Source organism: Nelumbo lutea, chromosome 1 (assembly GCF_056320005.1).
Source record: "Nelumbo lutea isolate HS-2025 chromosome 1, American lotus-T2T, whole genome shotgun sequence".
NCBI classification, from domain to species: Eukaryota; Viridiplantae; Streptophyta; class Magnoliopsida; order Proteales; family Nelumbonaceae; genus Nelumbo; species Nelumbo lutea.
The window spans coordinates 139,849,727-139,866,209 of record NC_142684.1 but is presented as its reverse complement, the minus strand read 5'-3'; positions in this window follow the sequence as shown (position 1 = coordinate 139,866,209).

Below are 16,483 nucleotides of genomic sequence, written 5' to 3'. Positions count from 1 at the left end.
GTTGATTGTCTGATTCTCCAAGTTAACAAATTGGGAGGCTTGGAGCCTTGGATGTTGTCACGTTGAAAGGCTTTAACCGTTGAAATCAAGTTGGGATTCTGAACCGGCAATCTAGGATTCTGGGGTAAGTCCAATTAAATTAATTTTATTTTTTTAGAATTTGAAAAAAAATGGCCAGGTCATCCCAAAACCCCAAGTCTAGTAGCCCGATTTGGAGAATATTTAAAATAGAGGATGTTGAGGGGAAGGGGAAAATACTAGTTTGCAAAAAATGTAAAAAAGACTAGCTATTGTAGCAAGGGTGGTACTGGCCATTTGACCAGACATTTTCTCACACATGAGAAGGAAGAAGAAGTAACCGACAATTTAAATGAATTTTTGAAATAATGGAAAATAAATTTTAAAAAAATTGGGAGAAGTCGGAGTCTCGAAGAACATTTCTTGCCACCAATCCAGCCATGGCATGTGATCTGTGATCTACTAACCCCTCCGGTGTCTACAGGCCACAGTTCCATCGGAGTCTTGTTTAGTTGTTTTAGTGTAGGACCTACAGGCAAGGTTCAAAATTTCGTTACGTATCGGACCATATCGGCCGATACGTATCGTATCTTTGAGGTTTCGGCATGCGGAATGGTACCAAATCTTTAGTACCGTTCCTTTTCGCCGTTTCAAAAAGATATCGTGTCCGTATCGGTAACGTTTCGGTGAGTATCGACTTATTTCGGTGTTGTATCGGTAGCGTATCGGGTGATACAGTGCGATTTTACTATTGTAGAAAAAAAAAACTTCATTCGAAAGAGGACTTCTAAACCCATTTTAGAAGCCTTCTTTCTTCCCAAAACCCTCTAGAAACCTTCATACCATTCTTGGAGATTGAAATCTAGCCAAAACCCACCAAAGCATCCACAAATTTCCAAGATCCAACAAGTTTTTTCAAAATTGTTAAAAAATGAGCAAAAATATGTATGTTTTTTCATTTTTTTTACAATCTCAACCAATGTTTTTGTGTTGGGAAAATCTATGATGTGAAAAAGATATGATATGGGAAGGGTTTTGACCAATCAAAATCCACCCATGAATTTTGATAAATAACACCTGATTGAATACCTCATTTTGATTCCAATTGACTGGTCAGAAGTTTTTAAGATATGGTATCTTTTCCATATCATAGTTGAACCCTTTTGTGTTTTTTTTAGTTTAGATGCTAAGAAACATCTTTGTGTATGTTGATATGTTATTCTTGTGCAAAAAATCCCATTTATTTTGCTCCTATATGTAGATCTTTGTGATTATTTGAAAATTTTCTAGAATATTAAAAATCTAAAAGAAATGAAAATTTTAGGTTTTTTTTTTATTTTTTTTTTATTTTGTGATCTACCTATAAATATTGATTATGTTGTAGATCTATGGATGATCTATCATGTCCATAGATCAATTTAAATTTCTTCTAAATAATTGATTTTTTTTTTATTTTTAAAATAATATATAATATATAGATAGTTTCTTCAGTTTTTTGTGATTTAACCCTATAGGTTGAGTATGTTGTAGAGCTAAGATTGACATCAATATATTGAAATATCATATGAAATTTTTAATTTGTTTATTATTATTATTTTTAGATTATAAATATTTATTTATTTCTCTAATTTTTTGCTATGATAAAATTCTAATAATAAATATTTACAATAAATATATGGATGCTCTATTATGTTCATAAACCCATTCAATTTTTCTGTTACATATTTACTTTTTAAATTTTAGTTTAATTTTTAGAATAAAACATGCAAAATAATTATTTCAATAAAAATAAATAATTATTTAGTTTTTAGAATGAAATATGCAAAATAAGTATTTCATCTATTATGTCCATAAATTCATTCAAATTTTCTGTTACATATTTATTTAATTTTAATTTTAATTTAATTTTTAGTATAAAACATGAAAACTAATTATTTGAATAAAAATAAATAATTATTTAGTTTTTATAATAAAATATGCAAAATAATTATTAATTTTAGAATAAAAATAATAGATGTCCATGATGCCATTCAAAAACATATTTGTTTAATTTTTAGAATAAAACATGCAAAATAATTATTTGAGTAAAAATAAATAATTATTTAAAAAATACAGAAAAATGTTTGATTCAATAATTACAAATTTTACGTAATTATTTGATTCAATGATTGTTAATTGCTTAAATGGATTAGATAACACTTGGAAAAATGTTTAAAACAACTAAAATGATTTTTTAGTAATATTTAAAAAAATTTAAAAAATACAAAATAAAAGGCATTGATATATTTCACATGATAATCTATAATTTGAATGTGAATATAATTGTGGCCTAAAAAATATGAAAACAATTATTATTTGTTTAATTGGATATTTGTATTAGATAATAATTGAAAAAATATAAGTCTTATATTTAGTGATATTGATGTTTATTTATGATTTATTAGAGTATTTATAGCATTTCCATGTGTATCTTAATTTTTCGTCTATATTAGGGTTGTTCATAAGAATGCCCAACCCGACCAAACCGACCAACCCGGACTGACCCAACCTGAGTTGGCCGGGTTTTCATCAGTACCGGTCGGTTTCGGGTTGGGCAAATATATAAACCGATATATCGGGTCGGTTTCGATTTTCTTGTATGAAAACCGAAACAAACCCGACCCGAACCGAACTAGTCTTCTACTAGTTCGGTAGTTCCTAGTTTGAGTAGTTTCCTACTTAACTATAATTAGTCTTCTACTAGAACTAGAAGGCCCATTAGGCAATTACAATTAGAATAGGCAATCTATCATAGTTTCTAACTTTATATAATCTTTTACACCAAATAGGCAACCCATTAGGCAATTACAATTATAATTCAATTAGGTGTCCTTTTGTATAGGAGCAAAACCGAAACCGACCAAAACCGACCCAACCCGACTCAAATCGACTAGGTCGGTTTGGCCAATAAGTGGGTCGGTTTTGGTTTCCACCTTAGGTAACCCGACCAGGTCGAGTCAGTTGGGAAAACCCCAATAAACCGACCCAACCCGACCCATGAACACCCCTAGTTTGTATCCATGCGTATCCAAGGCGTATCCCGATATGTCTCTTAAATTTGCCCTTCCGATATGCATAGCGTTTCCGATACTTTGAACCTTACCTGCAGTTACCACACTACGACACTACCATTGTACTAGGGTTGGCTAGATGCAGTCATGAATCATGATGCAGAATATAAATTACAACTTTACAATTACAAGACAAAAGAGGACATAATACTACAGACCATTACAATACTACATACACTGGATATTTCTTTTTTCACCTAAAGCAGATGATGAAAGTGTGTGTGAATGCTTTCATCATAATGTATATAAAAATTTTGTTTAAATTGTAAATTTTAACAAATAACCCACAATTTTTTATTTTATCAAATTATTATAAATTTTATTTTAATTTTATTTAATTTATTTCCACCGGAGAGGATGGCACGGCCCACCTTTAGCGTGGGCCACCCACACCTCTAACATGGAGATAGTGTGTTTTAGATAAATATGAGTAGAGTTTTTATGAACAGGAGATCCGGAATCAAATGGACCTAGCTTTTGGACCGACATTTTAGGTTATGGAATGAAAATTTGAAGTGGGTCTGGAATCTAGGATGTCTTTATCAACACTGTAATCCTTCCGTTCTTAGTCCTATATCTTCGGGTGCTTTCCATTTCCCAATTCTTTCTGGAAAGCCTCCAAATGGATGAAATCCTATTACAGGTAGAATTCCATTGTAGTTCAATCACTCAGTAGAAACCAAAATCCCAATATATTAGAATTTTTAGGAGAAAAACTGAAAAAAAAATTCAGAAATGAAAAACTCTAAAAAAGCGCAAAAAAAATAGAAGATCAATTAAGCTAGATTTTTTTTTTTCATTTTCTGCAACAAAATGTAATAAAAATTGCTAAATTTTCCACTCTCAGCCCTTATAACCATGCATCGAGAATTGAATATTTGTATATTTTTATTTATGGAGAAATACTTCCAATACATGACTGCAAAGAACTATAGATGAACATCTCCCGTAATTGCATGTTGTTATTTAGATTTTGATTAATATTATTTATCAAAATTCATGGGTGAGTTTTGATTGATCAAAACTCTTATCATACCATAGATGAACATCTCCCGTAATTGCATGTTGTTATTTAGATTTTGATTAATATTATTTATCAAAATTCATGGATGAATTTTGATTGGTCAAAACTCTTATCATACCATATCTTTAGATTTTAGATTTTTGCTGTTATTTATGAAAAATGCTTTCAACACACCGTAGGATGTACTGTGGTCGGTGAAAACCGTAGGATGTACTGCAACAGCTAGAGGCATGTTGCATCAATTAAAATGTCACATGGATTTATAGGCTGTGGAACGTGGGCAGTCAGTTTTGCAATAAGATGGTGTCGGGTGTCCCACGTCGTTATATATGTTGGGAAAATACTTTTACTTTGGGCCTAGTTCCATTCAGTATTCTAATTTTCAAATGTGCCAATTTAATATATACTGTTAATTAGTCATTAAAGTATCATTTGAAAAAATATAAATGCCATTAATGTAGTGAAGAATTTTCTTTATCAATTATTTAAATATTGACAAAAAATGAATAGTCCCAACTTTTTGCATCTCTTATTCAAGAAAGTTGGAGTTACCAGAATGCTCATTGGGACGTGGCCCCAACTTTCTTGAATAGAAGAGAAAAGGTTTTTGAATTGTTCATTTTTTTTCAACATTTGGATGGTTGATAAAGAAAATTAGATAACACTGAAAGGGCATTTGTGTTTTTTCAAATGCTACTTAACGATAGATACTAGATTGGCACGCTTTAAAAGCTCGGGCATTGGATTGTCACATTTTAAAGTTTAGAGACCAAAGTGGCACTAGGCCCAAAGTATAGGGTATTAATTGGGAATTTTCTCTTATATGTTTGGATTTTGACATTTAGAGAATAATGACCCGGTAGGTGAGGTCAGTTAGCATAATTCACCCAACAACTCAGAAAACATGGAGGGAGATTTAAAATTTCAAGAATTTCACCTCCTTCCCATTTTTTTTTTTTTTTGTCTTTTCTCTCTTCTCTCCTCTTACATGCAGGTGAAAACCTCTTTCCAAAATTGCTTTGAAAAAAGATGGACTTGAATATACTAGTAAGCTTGCTTCCTTTATGGGTAGGAGACCATAGGAGGAAAGCACTATATACCACTACATGCATGTGAGGGGGGTTGAGGGTGTTTTTCACACGGGTGCATACCGAGTTGGGCTAGGTCGATTTGGTGCGTGTGCGTGTATACGTGCATGCCACACCTTAACATTTTATCCTTTTGACCATTGGATTTGTAATGGTTTGACCATTTAAAGTTATATTTTTTTCTTTTTGAACATTTTCTTCTTCGTAGCTTTATGAGTTTGTGTCTCTTCGAACAAGTGCACTGTTATGGAGAGAACGGCTTATCCCTCATTCCCTCCTACTCACTGCAATTCTCAGTTTCTCAACAATGGTTCTACAACACTGCTACACTTTGGGTTTGGAAAGTGTTGACTAATAAGTTCCATTTAACTTTCTATTTATTATTTTTTATAACAATCTTAAAATCACATTTATGGAACCTATCTCTTCTACCCCTTTCATGGAAATCGGATGCTATCAACAGTTCCCAATTTCTCTAAGATTGAGTCATTCAATGGAACCAACTACAAGTGTTGGAGATAACACCTTCTCCTTGCCTTACAACAGTTAGGAGTAGCCTCTACTTTGACTGAATCAAACCCCTTGAATATGAAGGAACCAACACATTCTGTTGTTGTACATAGGGGTGTACAATTGGTCGATTTGGTTCAGTTTGGTTAAAACCAAAAACCTAACTGACTATTCAGTTTGACCATCTCTCCCAACCAAACCGAACCGGACTACAATATAAAACCAAACCGACCCTAACTGAATTCAATTTGATTTGGTTTGATATTTTGTTTAGTTTTAATGATTAATAAGCAACTAGCTATTAATCTTTAGTCTAAGTTTTAATGAATAATTAATGCAACTATAATCATTTAATGAATAATTGAATTACTAATTATTAAAGCAACTACACTCATTCTTCACAAATAATTAATGAATAATTAATAATTAGTCTAGACTTTAATACTCTAGTTGTTTAAAGTCTAGGCTATTTAATTAACTATTATTAATTAAACGCTGAACTAGGCCCAACCTCCCGAAGCACAATGGGGAATTGTGAATTCATCATTACCCATTGAAATAGATAATAATTGTTAATTAACAAGTATAAAATATTGAATAGAATATTATATATTTAATATACTTAATTAAATACAACCACTAATTTGGTTTTCGGTTCGGCTAGGTTGAAAAGCTCAACCAAATTGAACCGAAGCAAAAAACCAAATTTTTAAAGAAATGAAAACTGAATCAGACCGATATCTGGATTAACCAAACTAAACTAACTTATTCAGTTTGGTTCGGTACGGTTTTTGATTTATCAACCAAATTTGAATGCCCTAGTTGTAGAACATTGGCTCATGGTTGACCACCTCTACATGAACCATATCTTGAATTGCCTATCCAATGAATTGTACAATGTCTAATGCTCCTACAATTTTGCCTATGAAATTTGAAATGCTTTGGACAACAAATATGCTTTGAAAAATGTTGGAAATAAAAAATATGTTATAACCAATTTCTTGCATTTTACCATGAAAGAAGACATGGATGTATTTGCCCAAATCAGATACTTATGTGAGAACAAGTAAAAGAAGACATGACATTGTCAAACGAATTTGTTGCTGATTCTCTCATAGAGAAATTGTCAAAATGTATATATATATATATATGTGTGTGTGTGTATGTGTGTTGAATTTTCTTGATTTTTAATGTCATCTCATTTTCCAGGCACATCAATGAACATATGACAACTCAACCTAAGTAAACCAATGAGCATATGGCAACCCAAGCCAGCCATGATTGGTTTGTTGTATCCTTTCCGCACCCTTCTACAAAAGCCATGTTCCTATATTTTCAGTACCTCATCTATTGCACTGAAAGAGAGAGCATTTGTTATCTAAATTCCCTATTTACCTCCATTAATTTTCCCCATGTAAACTTGTGTCCTCTTTTATCTTAAAATGTCCCTATGAAGAATGAGTTTTTAATTCTCCTTTTCTTATCTTAAAATGTCTTAAAATGTCCCTATAAAGTTTATCGGTGGGAATGAAACTTTTTAAAATATATGGGCTATTCATCCAAGAGATGCATCATACTCCCCACGCCTAGGCTCCAACCCCATCAAAATCGGATTTGGTCCTCACAAGACCGTTTATAGTCTCTTACAGCTTTGAATTGGGAATATCTCCCCATGAAAAAAAAAACATATATTCTCAATGCAATGTCTTAAAATATGAATACAAGTACGGAAAATTATCAGAAACAATAGAGGTATTTTAAGATAATATTGAAACAGTAGGAGTAATGTTAGTCAGTTTCCTAAACCTAAGAGATAAATTTTTATGTTATTTTCCCTTATTTTGTGTTTCTTAGTCTAAAAATACACCGAACAAAGTGACTCCATCAAATTGTGAGCATCCTCAATATAACCACGACAATGCCATAGCACATCCAAAGCCCTATTGCATAAGGTTATGATAGAAGGGCAATCAACCATAATGGCCACCTTCAACCCTAAAAAAATGTGTATGATTTATTTGTGGGTGATATTTGGTCTTTTGAATTTTTAATCTACAATTCGATCTTTATTTATGCATTTTTTTGGATCTCACCATTTACAGGTGAGGTGACTTTAAAGGACAGGCCTTCTCTGTTACGAGTTCTTAGACAGAGAAGAAAATATAAGAAGAGGTGGGGAAAAAAGAGAAAAGAGTAGAAAAGAAGAAAAGAAGAGAGGAGGGAGGGTGGCCGGACTGTGGCTACTCTGCTACATTTGGTTGACAAGAAGAAGAAAAAAAAAACACAAAGAAGGGGAGAAAGTTTTTTTATGAAAATGGGAAATGCTACCCTTTAAAAAATTCAAGCAAACACTGGTTCATCTACGCCTAAAATTAAACATTTTTCCGACTTTTCTTCATTTGGAAGTTTTTATCGTTGAAAAAACAGGATTCTGGGAATTGTGCTTGACCGAAGGGATCTTATGGATGCAGCCAGAGCTGTCGTATTGACCCTGGCACAGCTGTTTTGGCTCTGCGGAGCAAGCACTGTAGCAGTGTGCGGATCAAGAACATGACGAACTTTGGTCAGTGGGTCGGGTTGCTCATAAATTAGTGAAATAACAATACAATTAATGTTGATAAGGCTGCATTTGATTACAATGCAATTTTATTTGCACTAGTGCAAATGAAAAGAATTTAAATTTTGGTTGGATGGAATGGGCTATTCCCATTCCAACTGTTTGATTGGGTGGAACTGGAGTCTCATTTCCATTTCTGGTGGAATGACATTCTCCCATTTGAGGGAATTCCCTTGTGAATGAAATCCTATTTCCATTGATTCCAATTTTCAACCCTTTCCTGACTGAACCTAACAGAACTATAGGAATAGACCATTCTGATTCTGATTTCAAAGAATTTCTATTTCGATTCTAATTCCGGTTCTGACTATAAACCAAATGGACCCTTAGTGTATTAAGACTTGGTACCTACGGGATGGTTGGACTATGAAAACTAGGAACTGGTGGCCTTTCTGGGTCCTACTTGAACAACAGTTTTTGGCTTGAATTCCTCCAAAATACCAATTGATAATGATTCAGTTGGTAAGTTTTTTGGCTTGTAGTTAGAGGTGGCAATTGGGCGGGTTCGGATGGGTTCGGTTTGGGTTGAGTTTCAACCCAATCCATCTAACCCGCCAACCCATTAATGACCCGATTAGATAGAATTAAATGGGTTGGGTTCAACCCAAACCCACCTGAACCCAACCCAACCCATTTAGATAAAATAATAAAAATTACACAAAAATAATAGAAATTAAACAAAAACATAAAAATGCATAAAATTAATAGAAATTACATAAAAAGTTGAAAAAACCGAAAATGCAACTTTCATTACTTTCTGTACATGTGAAAAAACAATATTACTGTGAAAATTACAACACATAAAATGCAGAAAACTATTAGAAATGAAAAACAAGAAAGCAGAAATTACATAAAAATAACAAAATTGTAAAATAATATAACAAAATTTATAGAAAACATAAAAAATAAAGAAAGGAGAAATTATAGAAAAATAACAAAAAACAAAAAACATGAATATGCAGAAACCATATTTATATAGACATTGAGTATTTCATCGCAATTGGCATTGACGTTGGAGTGGGAGCTCATGTACCTCATCATTCCCAATGCAAACAATTACAGCACCCAGCCCAAACGCTTGAGTTAATCTCTACGCTCTCTTGATTTTTTCGGTTTGTTGAGCATCTATTAAGAAGTGGATGATGAAACAGAAGAATTAGAAAAAAGATAGGGCTTTGTTACCGCATTGAGAGAGCCATTGATTTTGTTTCCTTAACGGATTTCATCACCATTTACAATTACAAATGATAGGAGAAAACAATGTTTTAAAAAATGACCCAGAAATGGAACTGTTTTGCCATCGGTTTTTAGGTTAATGGTCCGATCATTTGGTTCGAACGAACAGCTCATTTTGACAAATAAATTAAACAAGACAAAAATAATTAAAAATAAAAAATGGTAAAAAACCATTGAATGGGTCAACAGTTTGACCGCCCGGTTCAATGGGTTGTTGATTTTTTCAACAGTTTTTGGCCAAAAATTGAGTTTGGGGTAAAACAGAACCTCTTTCTTGGATGGTTCCCGAGCCGAACGGTTCGACCGTCCAAGTCAACGGTGGTTCAAAAACATTGATGATTTCTTTTCTTCCAAGGTTTTCGAACTTCCATTGACCCGGACTGCCAGACCGTTCGGCCTGGGAATCGTCGGGGAAAACGGTTTCGATTTACCCCAAAACCGTTGAAAAAGTCAATAACCCGTTGACCCATACGATCAAACCGTCGACCCACCAACCCATTCAACGGTTTTGACCTTTTTTATTTTTAAGTATTTTTTTTATTTTTTTAATTTATTTATTAGAACCGGCCATCCATTCAAACTAGATGATCGGATTGTTGACCCAGAAACCGATGGCCAGAATGATTCCATTTCCAGGTCATTTTTTAAAGCGTTGATATTTGTCTAGTAGAAAAGACGAATAAGGATAGATCGACAGAGAGAATGCCTATGCAAATATGAAGAGGCTAATAGGTTATCCGTTGGATAACCATAACCAAACCCACCCAAACCATTAAGCCTCTCCCTTGTTGGGTTGCCCAACCCACCAGACCCGGGACTAAATGGATACACCCCAATCCACCAATTAATGGTTGGGTTGGGCGGATTAGCGGATTGGGTTGAAAAATTGCCACCCCTAAACTTGAGATCAAAGCCCGTTGCCAGTGATTTCAATTTGCTCTTCACAACATTGCATCATTGAGAGTTGGGATGGGCTGGTTATGGGTTTGAAGGCGGGCTATGGCGCTGACTGTGTAGCCATACGAAGACAAAAAAACAAAAAAACAAAAGAGTTCCTCTAAAATAAAATTAAATAAGATCTAGTTTTAGGAGAAAAAACTAATCGGGATTTGTTCAACGCATTTCACACTGATTTTACATTCACATCAATAACACATAAGGAGCAGATCCGGTGTGACAAAAGAAAGTGCAATCAGCCAATCAAATGCATGGGTTGCTGGCAATTCATTCCCATATCATATGATTTTCACATATTAAGCATTTGGCTTGAAAGAAAAAAAATAAGATTTTGCTCAAAAGATCATAATGCATTCACATATCCACGCAGGGTGTGGGACTTGGCGCTTCACATATTCTGTTAGAACACTAAAAAGCAATTCCAAAGGCAAATAGCAAACACGGATATTAATAGCCTCAATTTGGATTTATACGATAATACATCATATAAGTTAGAACACACTCTGATGAGTGCGGATTTGGCCTTTCAATTACATCGTGGCATATAGCATCTTGGAACAACTGGATGATACATAGACACTACCTAAGAAATGATTTAGAGTCCTAAATCGCGGTTTCTCTTTGCCCCTACCTGGTGATTTGCCTTCATCGCCAACCTAACGACCTCGATCACAACTAAGGTCGACTAGAAGCACCTCATCCAGGGCCGACTTGTAGCACCTCGTCACTGGCCAAAGTGACCTCGACGCGAGGCGGGTGCTCATAACAGGAGTGAACTCCCTCAAGAGTCTACCAACCTGACTAAGGTCCATGTGGCGACCTATGAGACATGCTCGCTAACAAATTTGGCATGCATATCCCGATGCTCCCAGATTTTTCGGAAGTTGGCCCATATACCAAATGTTCTGGATGATGGTCAACATGCATGGCAGTTACCTCCGAGGATCTCGGACCGGTTAGGCACGACTTCCTAAAAATCTCGGATGCAGTATGTGAGGCCCACACCAAACAATGTCTACATAAATGCACCAACCCCATTGACACAAAGGGAGGTGAGTAAGCACATTCTAGTTCTCATACTTTCTTATTTTTTAGTTAGTGATCTAGTACAAGAATACTAACTTAATCATTTGAGCGTCCCCACCAAGTTAGCCACCCTGAGTCCTCTAACATTGATTTCTTATAGGTTTCTCTGAAGAGCTACCTACCTCGGCATCCAATCCACCCCCCAACTCGGCCTAGTCATCTTGGCATCCAAGTCCTCATCTAGCAAGAATCCTCCACTTCGGCCTCTAAATCATCGACCACCTAGAAGTAATTCGAACAAAAGGGTGCTGCCAAAAAACTCTTCATCACACTCCATGGTTATAAGCTACTCCTTTGTTTCGATTATCGAGCTCTTTTACACATTTTATATATGGAGATGAATTAGCAAATAACTTTTGTTCACACTTTATATTTCAGTTGATCTTTAAATATTCTACACAGAACTGGAATTCTGTAAACAAAATAGCTAATTCAAACACTTCCTTAAAACTGAAATGTAGCATTAGCAGTATAAACGAAACCCAATAATCCAATGAGTGCAATGCTCGAATCATAACAAAAAAAAAAACATGGAATTCATCTAGTGAAAAAGTTAGAAAATTACATTCCAATTCCTCTAAAATTTACTAAATTTTCAAAGTTGTATACTTTTACTATGTGTTGGAGAGTGGTTGCTACGATCTTCTGGTAATACTTGTATGACAGCTTTTGAATATTCCATTCAGTGAGATCCCCATTCCGATCAGTTCATTTTCCATTTTCAAATTTGTTGTCACATTCTCAATAATCTTTTCAGCTGTATGATGGTTTTCTGCCACTAAAATGAACGATTCCAACGAAGCAGCACCCTTCAATATCAAGTATTTCACCAACCACATTTCAATGTTCTTACCTGTAAATCCTTTGAAGGATCTATCTGCAAGCAGCTCTCAGACATTAGAATGACAAACAATATTAGAATGCATGATGAAAATAGTAAAAATCAACCGTTATTACCTCTATAAAAAGTTTCTCCAAGGAAGGAGAGATACTGAGGAAGTATGTTATTGCAATCAGATACCACACATTCATGGTTTCCAAATGAATTTGTAGTTCTTTCAAGTTAGAGAAGTGAAAATTGATGGGCCTCTTCTCGAACAAGTAGCTTTCTACTTAAAGAGACTTCAAAGAGAAAAAAAAAATTACAAAAAATAAAAGTCTATATATGAAATTGAAGGGTGTCTATTAGCCAATCATGAAGACAACCTGTCAATGGCATAACTTCATAAGAATGTACTACGCTTAAAGAAAAACACATCCAACACAAATTGATTCCACCTCCCTACAGTACAAGCAATCTAGTTGAACCAAAAGGCTACACATGTTTCTTAGTAAAATAAACCGAAGGGTAAAATACAAAAACTCCCCTGAAGTTTCTGATAATCATAAAAACTTTCCCTATAGTTTTATTTTAACAAATACCTCCCCTAAACTTTTCAGAAACTTGACAAAAGCCTCCCTTTCGCCACCGCCCCAGATGAAAACATTAGACCGATGCAACAGTTTTTTCCAAAAATCCATTCTACCCTTTTATAAATTATTTTACATACAAAATTACTAAAATAATGCCATTTTAACTCAACCAAAATACATATTTCAGTAATTTTGTATGTAAAATTAATGAGATGATTGTTAAAGAGGTTTTTGTTGAGCTAAAAAGGGGTTATTTCAGTAATTTTGTATGTAAAATAATTTATAAAAGGGTAGAATGGGAATTTGGAAAAAAACTGGTGCATCAATCTAACGTTTTCCGTCTGAGATAGTGACAGACAGGAGGTTTTTGTTGAGTTTCTCAAAAGTTTAGGGAGGTATTTGTTAAAATAAAACCATAGGGGAGGTTTTTATGATTGTCAGAAACTTCAGGAGAGGTATTTAGGATGGTACGTTTTCCACCTCTTTTGTAGAAAAAAATTGTTTACATTCTTTTCATTGTAAAAGAGTTGAAAATATAGCTCACATTTTTTATCATAAAATACTATGATGATGATGATTTTCATCATATGGTATTGTGTTCATTTTACAATGAAAAAACAGAGGCAATGGGACAAAATTTACTCATCGAGAAGGCCCAAAAGGCAATTCAAGCAGGTATAAACAATGAAAAGTGTGGAAAATAACTTTATTGGTAAGTAAGAAAATGTAAAGAGATGTCAGAAAAACTGAAACATATTATTTGCAAGAAAGTTAGCTGATGATGAATGAGATTCATAATCTTATATCGATCAAAAACTCTATCTTTATAACGTAATTAAACCATTTCCTTTTCTTATTGTCCTTCTAGAAAAGCATGTCAATGCAATCCAGTGGAAATGGTGATAACATGAACTAACTGATATTCATACTTGCGCAAGGTATCCGCTGACAGTGAGAACCTTAACATTCTTAAAATTGCGAATAAATGTCTGTGGATCAAGTTTTTTGATACCCACAATGTTGAGCAAAGCATCCTGAAGTCCTGCAATATTCTTTAAGAGAAACTGTATCTCATTCCCATAAAATTGTAGGGAATGAAGATAAGGAGCACGCATCAATCTCAACGGCGTGCAATTGCCAGCTATTGACTACCGTCAGGCACTAAAATTAACCATGGATTATCTGGATCACAGATCTTCAGATGGAGCAATTGACGACAGTTGATCATGTTTAAGCTCTCAAGATGTGGACCTTCAGAAAGTAAATCTGAAACCAAGTCATTTGTGATGTTGACTTACTTCAAATAAAGAGTTCTAGGGGAGCCCAAACCCTTGAAACTCAAAGGAAGTACGAAATTACAGTAACTCAAATTCATTACTGATACCGATCCACATTCCATGATTAGGCTAGGCAAAGCATATCGTATTGGAGATCTTGTATATATTGAAGTCAATATCAATTTCCTCCACACCTTTTATTTTAGCAATTTCAATCCATTTTTCGATTTGAGAGAGATGGTTCTCATCAGGTGGGAAATGTAGCTTGAACCTCTTTATCTTGTGACCCGAACGTCGGTTCATGAAACGGTTTTGTCTATCTTCTGATCCCATAGTTCGTTTGGAACGCAATACCAAATTGCACCATCAAAATCCAGACTCAAAATTGAAGTCCAATGGGATAACCATTTAGTGGACAAAATGCTTGTTCTTACTGCTATTAAGATTGGCAACATGGAGAGTATGTGTTGAAGAGTGTACATCATCTGGCAAATCACTAATCCGATCAATATTTTCCTCTGAAGCATTTTCCATTTCTTCTCTCTGTTGTGAGAGGATCAATTCTGGGAGGAAAACAAAATAGAGGATCAAATCCCATGCATTAACAAAATCATGATTTGGCAACATCACTTCAATATAGATTTAAAACAATGAAATGTAATTAATTTCCAAAATAAAATGTAAACTTCTTTTGTTAGACACCTAGGAACAATAAGCTTAGGACTTGAGGCACCACAAGAAAAGCAGCACTTAAAGCTATGTCCACATGGTATGATTGATGTACACCTTGGAAATGGATTTGAACCTGATCGATCCTTAGCTTGCTCTTACTTGAAGAAGGCTAAATGCAATATTTTCTCTCCTAGTGCTTATTTCCATGTAAATCTTAAATAGGCATGATTGCCAATGTTCTGAGCCATGAAAATAACTTAAATAAGATAACCCTAAGTATAAAGAAAACTAACCGAACTTGGAGTAGAATACCGAAAATCAATTGTAGAGCAAGAGAACTAGCTATTTGTTATCTTTATTGTTTTGTTCACAGTGTTTATCTAGATTTTGTTCTCTTGCTATCACTATGCATGCACCAATATGTATCCAATGACGAATCATTTATTGAATTCTCTGCAAGACTATAACCTTAAATTATAGTCATTAAGAGTGAATAAGTGATCAAACGTATCAATTCCAGATAGAGAGTCTCCCCAGAAGGAGGACTGCGCAGCAATCAAAACTAACGCAAGTGCGTGTCTCATATTCTTCTTAATCTGAGACTGAAATTTAAAACAAATATATAAAATTATAAATAAATTAGTAGTAGTAGTTACATAATGACTGAAGGCCGGAAGCAAAGAAGTTTAAATCAAGTGAATTTCATCACTACCGTTAGATATGCTACTAGTACTGTATAACATTCACTAAACGTAGGATTGGAATCTCCTACTCCTAGAGCATAAGAGAAGCAGCTTGTTTTACTGTGTGTACCATCCCCATGTATGGGCTCAACTCAACTGCGGTCCTACTTTGAGGATCAGATGGGTCAAAGTATTCTTCATTAAATTTAATTTAAATAGATGGTGGAAAGAATTTTTAAATGAGAAATAGTAGTTTGGGAAATAATGATCAAGTTAGACGGTTGAGAGCTTTTAGTTGATCATCAGGCTGAATTATGATACAATCAAGTTTTAAGATAGCCTCACACTATTTTTTTTTTCATGGGGCTACACAACACAACGGGGAAGCCCATCCCCCTCCCTTAACCCCCAACCCGATTAAGATAGGAGTGAGTAAAAAAAAAAAGGAAAATCAAACAAAAAAATCGGTTAACTGAATCGGTCGGTTCGGTTTCGGTTAATCAAATCAATCAGTATACATATATTTTTATATATTATAAATTAATAAATATACATTGAATATATATATATATATATTATTTAAAATATATTTATAAATTTTTATTATATATATATATTTTAATATATATTGTAAAAACTAAAAAACCAAAAAACTAACAAATCGAACTGATAATTAACCAAATCGGTCAACTGGTTAGCCAATTGGCTTCGATTCAGTTTTGGTTAATTACCAGTTTTCCAAAAACCAATACTACAGGTTCAGTTCAAAAAAATGCCCCACGATTCGACAAA